This window comes from Lithobates pipiens, unplaced genomic scaffold (assembly GCF_037356315.1).
Source record: "Lithobates pipiens isolate NorthernLeopardFrog02 unplaced genomic scaffold, aLitPip1_a1.2 Scaffold_10, whole genome shotgun sequence".
Taxonomy (NCBI): Eukaryota; Metazoa; Chordata; class Amphibia; order Anura; family Ranidae; genus Lithobates; species Lithobates pipiens.
The window spans coordinates 34,162,081-34,172,321 of record NW_027507686.1 but is presented as its reverse complement, the minus strand read 5'-3'; the positions used below and the strand labels follow the sequence as shown (position 1 = coordinate 34,172,321).

The 10,241-nt window shown below is 50.9% G+C and overlaps 1 protein-coding gene across 5 annotated transcripts in view; it reads left to right on the top strand.

The window, feature by feature from the left end:
• The first annotated feature begins 696 nt into the window (after window positions 1-696).
• The window catches only part of HYDIN (HYDIN axonemal central pair apparatus protein), a 141,844-nt gene continuing 132,299 nt past the window's right edge, over window positions 697-10,241 (top strand). For all 5 annotated transcript variants that reach the window (XM_077453565.1, XM_077453559.1, XM_077453550.1 and 2 more), the window contains exon 1: window positions 697-800. The gene's annotated coding sequence lies outside the window, so the exon portion shown is untranslated. The remainder of the gene's footprint in view (window positions 801-10,241) is intronic.

The window sequence follows — 10,241 nt, the reverse complement described above, 5'->3', positions numbered from 1 at the left end:
AGTTCTAACACAAGATTTTGATGGTTTGACAGTTTGGTTGAGAGCACAACCCATATGACAGTTATATTCCCGACACATGCCGGGAATGTAACTGTTTTTTTAAACTGCTAAATTGATGGGCTTACTTCTGTTTTAACTGAATAAGCTGAAGGTAGAAGCTGATTGGCTACCATGCACAGCTGCACCAGATTCTGCACGCTCCAGTTTTATTAAATCACCCCCACTGTGCAACTTCCCCGACCAATCCGCTGTGTGAGATTTGTCATTGTCACATGTCTGATCCGGTCTGACTTGTGCACTGGCCATACTGACCAGAGACCAAGTCGCCTGCGGCCGGCTGTCTGTCATGTATTTTCTATGTACCTCAAGAGCTAATATAAGTGTGTGAAGTTTGCCTTTATATTATCTCTCCACAATTTCCTGGCTGAGAATGGGAACGCTGGCATTGTGAGCCATTCAGGTTCTCTTCTTGCAGCTGGAATTAATTAATGACAGGAATGTGTGTTGTTCTATCACTCTCCCCTCCACTGACCAATAATTATAGGGTTTTCTTCTACACCCCTTCCAACAGCCCAACTCCATTTTACCCCATAACCATCCCCCCGGGGCTCTGACAGCTGAGTGCCAGTAGATGAGATCTGTGGGAGGGGGACTCTATTATATGCTGCACACATGATTTCCTCTCACGCTTAGACTCTGTGGGCAGGGCGGTGGCCATAGAGACGGGAAGAAGCTGATGGGCGGGACTTGTAGTTATGGTTACCAAGAGACTCTTACAGCCCGACTGACACTGAGGAGAGGTGAGTGTACCAAAACTTGTACCCCCTCCCCCGCAGACACCCCGAAATCCTCCTCCCCAAGAGATAACCTGAGAGCCTGCATCTCCTCCCCCCAGAGATACACTGAGAGCCTGCACACACCCCCCCAGACATCCTGAGAGCCTGCTCCCCCCTTCCCAGAGATACCCTGTGAGCCTGCACCCCCCACACCACAGACACCCTGAGAGCCTGCATCCCCCCATAGATACCCCGAGAGCCTGCTCCCCCCCCCCCCAGAGATACCCTGAGAGCCTGCTCTCCCCCTAGAGATACCCTGAGAGCCAGCTCCCCCTTCCCAGAGATACCCTGAGAGCCTGCACCCCTCCCCCAGAGATACCCTGAGAGCCTGCACCCCCCCCCGAGACAACCTGAGAGCCTGCTCCCCCCTTCCCAGAGATATCCTGTGAGCCTGCACCCCCCACACCACAGACACCCTGCACCCCCTCCCCCCCAGAGATACCCTGAGAGCCTGTTCCCCCCTTCCCAGAGATACCCTGTGAGCCTGCACCCCCACACCACAGACACCCTGAGAGCCTGCACCCCCTCCACCCCAGAGATACCCTGAGAGGCTGCACCCCCCTTCTCCCCAGAGATACCCTGAGAGGCTGCATCCCCCCATAGATACCCTGAGAGCCTGCTCCCCCCAGAGATACCCTGAGAGCCTGCTCTCCCCCTAAAGATACCCTGAGAGCCTGCTCCCCCTTCCCAGAGATAACCTGAGAGCCTGCACCCCCCGAGACATCCTGAGAGCCTGCACCCCCCGAGACATCCTGAGAGCCTGCTCCCCCTTCCCAGAGATACCCTGTGAGCCTACACCCCCCACACCACAGACACCCTGAGAGCCTGCACCCCTCCTCTCCCCCAGAGATACCCTGTGAGCCTGCACCCCCTCCCCCCAGAGATACTATGAGAGCCTGTTCCCCCCTTCCCAGAGATACCCTGTGAGCCTGCACCCCCCACACCACAGACACCCTGAGAGCCTGCACCCCCCTCTCCCCCAGAGATACCATGAGAGCCTGTTCACCCCTTCCCGGAGATACCCTGTGAGCCTGCACCCCCCACACCACAGACACCCTGAGAGCCTGCACCCCCCTCCCCCCGAGATACCCTGAGAGCATGCACCCCCCCATAGATACCTTGAGAGCCTACTCTCCCCCCAGAAATACCCTGAGAGCCTGCTCTCCCCCCCAGAGATATCCTGAGAGCCTGCTCCCCCTTCCCAGGGATACCCTGAGGGCCTACACCCCCTCACCCCCAGAGATACCCTGAGAGCCTGCACCCCCTTCCCAGGGATACCCTGAGAGCCTGCACCCCCTCACCCCCAGAGATACCCTGAGAGCCTGCACCCCCCAGACATCCTGGGAGCCTGCTCCCACCTTCCCAGAGATACCCTGTGAGCCAGCACCCCCCACACCACAGACACCCTGAGAGCCTGCAACCACTCCCCCCCAGAGATACCCTGAGAGCCTGTTCCCCCCTTCTCAGAGATACCCTGAGAGCATGCACCCCCCCATAGTTACCCTGAGAGCCTGCTCCCCCCCCGAAATACCCTGAGAGCCTGCTCCCCCCCGAGATACCCTGAGAGCCTGCACCCCCAACAGATACCCTGAGAGCCTGCACCCCCCCCCCCCCCGAGACATCCCGAAAGCCTGCTCCCCCCATCCCATAGATGCCCTTTGAGCCTGCACCCCCCACACCACAGACACCCTGAGAGCCTGCACCCCCCCCGAGATACCCTGAGAGCCAGTTCCCCCCTTCCCAGAGATACCCTGTGAGCCTGCACCCCCCACACCACAGACACCCTGATAGCCTGCACACCCTCCCCCCATAGATATCCTGAGAGCCTGCTTCCCCCCCCCCAGAGATAACCTGAGAGCCTGCTCCCCCCTTCCCAGAGATACCCTGAGAGCCTGCTCCCCCCCCCCAGACACCCTGAGAGCCTGCTCCACCCTTCCCAGAGATAGCCTGTGAGCCTGCACCCCCCACACTATAGACACCCTGAGAGCCTGCACCCCCTCCCCCCCAGAGATACCCTGAGAGCCTACGCCCCCACATACCACAGACACCCTGAGAGCCTGCACCCCCCCAGAGATACCCTGAGAGCCTGCTCCCCCCTTCCCAGAGATATCCTGAGGGAGCCTGCACCCCCCCCCCCCCCAGAGATATCCTGAGAGCCTGCACACCCCACACCACACGCACCATGAGAGCCTGCCCCCCTCCCCTCCCCCAGCTATGATGTATATATATATATATATATATATATATATATATATATATCCTGTGGATCAGGGGTCCCCAAACTACAACACGTGGGCCACATGGGGTTGACAAAAAGATTGTATCTGGCCCGCAGCTGATGTGAACAATCTCTGCTCTGATGGGGACCTCGATGTAAGGGAGGGTCCTGATGTAATGTCTGAAGAAAGGGAGACCCTGTTGTAAGCGGGGACTCTGCTGCACACGCTGAGACAAATGGAGTCCTGATGACTTGTCATGCGACTTTGGATACATAAAGTCGCATGACATGTCACAGCCCATTGATTTCAACGGAAGCCTTTCAAATCTATGCGACTTAAAAAAGGTTTGGCTTGGTTCACACTACTGCAACCTGAAAGCCACGTGACTTATGGTGGGACTTTACCGGGCAACTTTCTGAAAATTTGCTGGCGACTTGAGTATTATTTTGAAGCGAAGGAAGGGGCTACACCGCAGGGAACGCCTGGGTAATTTCCCCGTAATGTCACATCCAAATCACATCAACATAGATGAGGATCCAACTTGAAGGCGACTTCCATTATCGTCTATGGGCACAAGTTAGATGAAAGTCACGGGCACTGATAAGGCGGCACTGATGACATGGCAATGATGGGCACTAATATGCGGCACTGATAGGTGGCTGATAGGTGGCACTGATATGCAGCACTGATGGGTACACATAGGCGGCACTGAAAGGCAGCACTGATGGGCACTAAAAGGCAGCACTGATGGGCACTGATAGGTGGCATGGATGGGCACTGATAGGTGGCACTGATGTACACTGCTGATGTTACTGATGGGCATCACTGATTGTCAGGCATCCATTGTGGGCACTGATTGGCATGCATTGTGGTCACTGATTGTTATCCCTGGTGGCCATGGGTGGCATACCTGGTGGTGACTAGTGGTGGGTATCCCTGGTGGTCCTATGTGGACATCCTCGGGGGGGGCTGCGCTGATAATCAATCAGCACAGACCCCCCCTGTCAGAGGAGCAGCCGATCATCTCTCCTCTACTCGCGTCTGACAGACGCGAGTGAGGAAAAGCCGATTATTGGCTCTTCCTGTTTACACCATGATCAGCCATGATTGGACATGGCTCATCACATGGTAAAGAGTCTCCATCAGAGACTCTTTACCTAGATCGGTGTTGCGGTGTGTCAGACTGACACACCACAACAACAATTGCAGTGATGCGAGCCCCCAGCGGCTTGTTATCCTAAAAGACGTCATATGACGTCCGGTCGGGGTAACACAACCACTTTGCCGACGTCATTTTTCTATATGGCAGGCGGAAAGTGGTTAAAGTCGGAGTGACTACAGTAGTACTAATTAAGACCACTCTCATTGACTAACATGGGGTTTCACATGTCACGCGATTTGGGGTCTCACATGTCGGATCCCAAGTCGTGGCAGTGTGAACCTTCCTGAACTACTCTGATGCAAATTTCATTTGACTTGAATGCCATAGACTGCAATGTAAACTCTCAAAAGTCTGGGATTCTAATGGGGACCTCGATGTGAAGGGGACCGTGATATAAGGTGAGAGTCTGATATGGTGTTTGATAAAAGGGTGTCCCAGATGTAAGGGGGGACTCTGCTGTGCACTCTGGCATGAAGAGAACTCTGAAGTAAGGGGGCAGTCTGATGGGGACCCTGATGTAATGGGGGACTCTGGTGCAGGATCTGATGTAAGGAGGGATTCTAATGGGGACCGCGATGTAAAAGGGACATTGATATAAGGTAAGAGTCTGATATGGTGTGTGATAAAAGGGTGTCCCTGATGTAAGGGGGCATTCTGATGGGGACTCTGATGCAAGAAGGACGTCTGATGCAGATTCTGATGTAAGGAGGGACTCTGATGAAAAAAGTGTAAACTGGGCTTCAGTTCACTCTTGTGCGTGGTGTGAGATCACATGTGATTCGCACCGCACTACAGTGTAAATCACATGCGATGTATGTGCGATTTCAGCCATACAGATGGCATGGCTGAATTTGTATCACATTTGGACCAAACTCGCACAGGACCCTTTTTTTGGTCCGTCCTAGAATCGGATTGCATGATGTGGCCCCTCGTACTGAACAGTTTGGACACCCCTGCTGTAGAGCACAGCCTGAAAACATGGAAGGTAGAGCAGATATGGGGCCCTCAGTGACCAAACCCATTGCCTGTTTCCTTGGCGCTGTCTGGTTGCCATGGGCAACAACTCTCCCTACAGTTTCCACAGAGCTCCTCACACAGCGGCAGCAGATCCAGCTCTGCTCCTACCTGGACATCCAGAGAGCCCAGAACACCCAGAACTCAATGTGGAGAGGAATCTTCTTCCCGATGTAACTGGATTCCAGGCAGAGAATTTCCTCTTATCCTAGTGTATAGGGCAGTGGTGGCGAACCTTGGCACCCCAAATGTTTTGGAACTACATTTCCCATGATTCTCATGCACTCTGCAGTGTAGTTGAGCATCATATGAAAAGTAATTCCAAAACATCTGGGGTGTCAAGGTTCTCCATCACTGGTCATCCTGATCCGTCAGCTCTTATGCCGCGTGCACACAGTCGGAATTTCAGCCAGCAAAAGACCGATGAGAGCTTTTCGTCGGAAAATGCGACCGTGTGTATGCTCCATCCGAATTTAGCTGGCCTGAATTTCTGACATCAAAAGATTGAGAGCAGGTTCTCAATTTTTCTGACGGAAAAAGTTTCTATCGCAAAATTCCGATCCTGTGTATGCAATTCCGACGTGCAAAAACTCACACATGCTCAGATTCAACTACGAGACGGAAGCTATTGGCTACTGGCTATTGAACTTCCTTTTTCTAGTCCCGTCGTACGTGTTGCACCTCACCGCGTTCTTGGCGGTCAGAAATTGGTGTGACCGTGTGTGTGCAAGACAGCTTAAGCGAAATCCCGTTGGAATTCCGCCGGGAAAACCATCAGAGCTTTTTCCGACCAAAACTCCGATCGTGTGTATGTGGCATTAGACCATTTTCAACATATGAATGTAATTTCTACACTCATTCTCAATCCTAATAAATCTGCATCTTTTATTATACTAATTATATAATTATACTAATCCATGGAGATTCTACCACAAAGGTTACTTCCTGTTATAGGATTGGTGACAACTCTCTGTCCCTGTCTCCCAATTGTCCTCCTGCGTTGTCACCCTGTCACAGAGGCTTCCAATGGAGACTACAAGTGGCCTGTACAGCACATATTGCACAAGCATGGCCCACTGTTGTCATCAGAAAACATGCCCTGAGAAATGCCAGGCAGCCATCACTGAAGTGCATGTAGACAGGAATTAGCTGCAAATAGGCTGCTGGAGATCAGCAGCACTGAGATGTAACAGATGAAAACAAGGATTTTATTATAAACAGGACAATTTTGATGACACACAAACATCCAATTCAGGTCAACATCTAATGACAAATCTTCCTACAATGTTCCCGATCTGAAACCGATTGGATGAAAACTTCAGAAAGGGCAGAAAAAATCAGCGGAGTGTGTGGCTGGCATGTCACCGCAGATTAGTGGTGACACCGCGCTGCGCTGATTGATGTATGGGGGGGGGGGGGGGACTGTGTCACGGCTGGGGGGGGATTAATCTGCTCTTCTATTATCATGAACCCGCCGGATGGAAATGGCGCATGTAGGTCACACAGACTTTATGTATTAAGATATGCTTTGAGTGCTGCAGCTTATAGTCTCCCTCCTATAGCTGCGGCACGTGTGCTTTCTGTACAGAGCCAGTAATGGGGAGGGTGGAGGGGGGTGGGGGGCTAAAACAAAGGGAAATCTTATACTGAGCTCACATGGAGCAACATCGTGTGATACCGTCCTCCAGGTTTCTATCACACAGGCGTGTTTGCCGACACAGGGATGCAAAGACGTACCACACATCCATGTGCAGACAGAACCATTCATGTCAATTGGGACGCAGAGGGAGTATAGACACAGACGCTGCTCCTAATTCGACATCTATGTGGGTGCGTGTCGCCAGACTCACACTGTGTGCGTTTAGGGGTGTGCACCCATACGGATGTCAGAATGGGAGCAGCGGCCGTGTCTGTACAGCCACTGCATCCCAATTGACATTAAAGGGTCTGCCTGCATGGAACACCTGTGCATCCTGGTGCAGGCAAACACTGCTATCACATAGGTGTATACCCATGTGCCGACCGCGCACTGTAGCTTTACTGCTACAGTGTGGGCCAGCTGTGCAGAATCACGCCTCTATATATATATATATATATATATATATATATATATATATATATATATGATTCTGCTCTTTCTGGGTAGGGGGCGCACACTGCTGGTGCACCGCTTGTGCTGTGATTAGTCACAGCACAAGCCGATCAGTGGCTTCCGGCCATTGGGTGACCGGCGACGTCTGCTGATCGGCGAGGAGGAAGACAGGACAGAGCTCAGCATGTAAACAAGGCAGAGCTCTGTCCTATCAGCAGGGATGTGTTGATTTTTGTTTCCCTGCAAAGCAGGGAATAAACACCAACAAATCTCTTAGTGAACGCACCTCACAGTCAGTGTTGCCAACCTACCAGATTGAAATTTACTGGCATTTCCAAGAGTTACAAAATTGCAGTTTTAAGTGCAAATTTCAATATTTAAGCTACAAACAAGTACAATATGCAAGTAGCAATGTGATATAAAGTAGATATTAAAGCGGAGCGCCACCTTAAAAAATTATTAAAAGCCAGCAGCTACAAATACTTACCTGTCCAGGTTGCCCGCAGTGTCGGCAGCAGATGACAAGCAATCGCTCGTCTCTCGGCTGCCCCCACCGCCATCCTCGGTCAGGGAATCAGGAAGTGAAGCGTTGAGGCTTCACTGCCCGGTTTCTTACTGCGCATGTGCGAGTCGCGATGCGCGTCTTCACTGGTCCCCGTTGTGTTCTGGGAACTGTGGTGTGTTTCCCAGAACACAATGGAAGGGGGGTGGGTTGCTGCAGATATTCTGTGGCTCTCTATGCCCGGAAGTGGGTGCAGATACCTGTATTATACCACAGTTGTGATCAAATAGCACCAAATGAAAGCTCTATTTGTGGGAGAAAAAAATATAATTTTAATTCCTGTACAGCGTCTCAAAACTGTGCACTTGTCAGCTAAGGTAATGCAGTGCCGTATAGCAAAAAATGGCCTGGTCATGAAGGAGGTAAATCTTCCAGAGGTCAAGTGGATACTGTAGTACACTCGGATGACCGAGGCCTTTATCTGTCCAAGTCATAATCGCTCTATGTTCAGATGTCTGTTCGGTTTATTGCCAGATGAGCCCACACACACTGCAACCACGCAATTCACACCGGAACAATCCCCACCGTGCGTTAACATTTATTGCTTTGGAAACACTTTGCAAACCCTAACCCAGTGGGGCTTAATTGATGAAGCTCATCAGATGTGACTCTGCCTTCTGAAGCATTTCACCCACTGGCCCTTGACATGGGTCAGAGTTGGAGTCACGTCTGGTGGTGGAGAGAATGTATCTCATGTGAAGTTTAAAAATTCATATTTTCACCTTCTGTAAACCATCCACCCTCTTCTCATCCATGTGTCGGACATCTTTAAAATAGATGCAAACCTGAACTAGATTAAATTTAGTCTGCTCAGTGCATTTCAGTGTTGCAGATCTCCTAAAGCCTTTTTGCAGGCAGTTTTTCTCTATATGCACTCCAGCAAAGACTGCCCTTCTCATAACAGGTTTCCTTATGATGATAACAGGAGACCATGACCAGGGTAATGCACTTGTAGTCTCCATCAGAAGCCCGTGTGATAGGATGACAATGCAGGAGCACAACCAGGGAGAGACACAGAACACAGACAAAATGAAGTTCAGCAAATCCGTATACAGATTTTAACAGTTGGTGTTTAGTAGCGTTATATACAAGTAGAGTCCAGGGCAGGTTAAGATTAAGTACTAGTTGGGGGGTTTGGGTTCAGGTTGAGTCGTACATACATAGAGAAGTCATACACGAGTACTGGTCAGAGCAGGTGGTGGTCAGGTTGAGTCATATCTACGTAAAAAGATCAAGGTAGGTGACATGCAGGTCATTTCAAAGTAGAGGTCAGGGCAGGTTGTGTTCAGGTTGAGTAGTACACAAGTACAAGTCAGGTCGGGTGATATTCCGGTTGAGTTAAACACAAGTAGAGGTGAGGGTGGATGGTGTTCAGGTTGAGTAATATACAAGTAGAGGGCAGGGCAAGTGGTGTTCAGGTTAATTAGTACACAAGTAGAGGTCAGGGCGGATGGTGTTCAGGTTGAGTAATATACAAGTAGAGGGCAGGGCAGGTGGTGTACAGGTTGAGTAGTACACAATTAGAAATCAGGGCAGGTGATGTTCAGGTTGAGTAGTACACAAGTAGAGGGCAGGGCAGGTTGTTTAGGTTGAGTAGTACACAAGTAGAGGTCGGGGCAAGTTGTTTAGGTTGAGAAGTACAAAAGTAGAGGTCAGGGCAGATGGTTTATAGGTTAAGTAGTTCACAAGTAGAGGTCAGGGAAGGTTGTTTAGGTTGAGTAGTTCACAAGTAGAGGTCAGGGCAGGTTGTTTAGGTTGAGTAGTACACAAGTAGAGGTCAGGGCAGGTTGAGATCCGGTGAGTAGTACACAAGTAGTAGAAGTCAGGGTGGGTGGGGTTCAGGTTGAGTCATAAACAAGAAGAGTTCAGGACAGGTGGTGTTCAGGTCGAGAGGTACACAAGTAGAGGTCAGGGAAGGTTGAGTGCAGGTTGAGTAGTACACAAGTAGAGGTCAGGGCAGGTTGAGATCCAGTTGAGTATTACACAAGTATAGGTCGGGGTAGATGGTGTTCAGGTTGAGAAGTACACAAGCACAGGCCAGGGCAGGTGATGTTCAGGTTCAGTCGTACACAAGTACAGGTCAGGGTAGGGTGTGTTTAGGTTGAGTAGTTCACAAGTAGAGGTCAGGGCAGGTTGTTTAGGTTGAGTAGTACACAATTAGAGGTCAGGGCAGGTTGAGATCCGGTGAGTAGTACACAAGTAGTAGAAGTCAGGGTGGGTGTGGTTCAGGTTGAGTCATAAACAAGAAGAGTTCAGGACAGGTGGTGTTCAGGTCGAGAGGTACACAAGTACAGGTCAGGGAAGGTTGAGTGCAGGTTGAGTAGTACACAAGTAGAGGTCAGGGCAGGTTGAGATC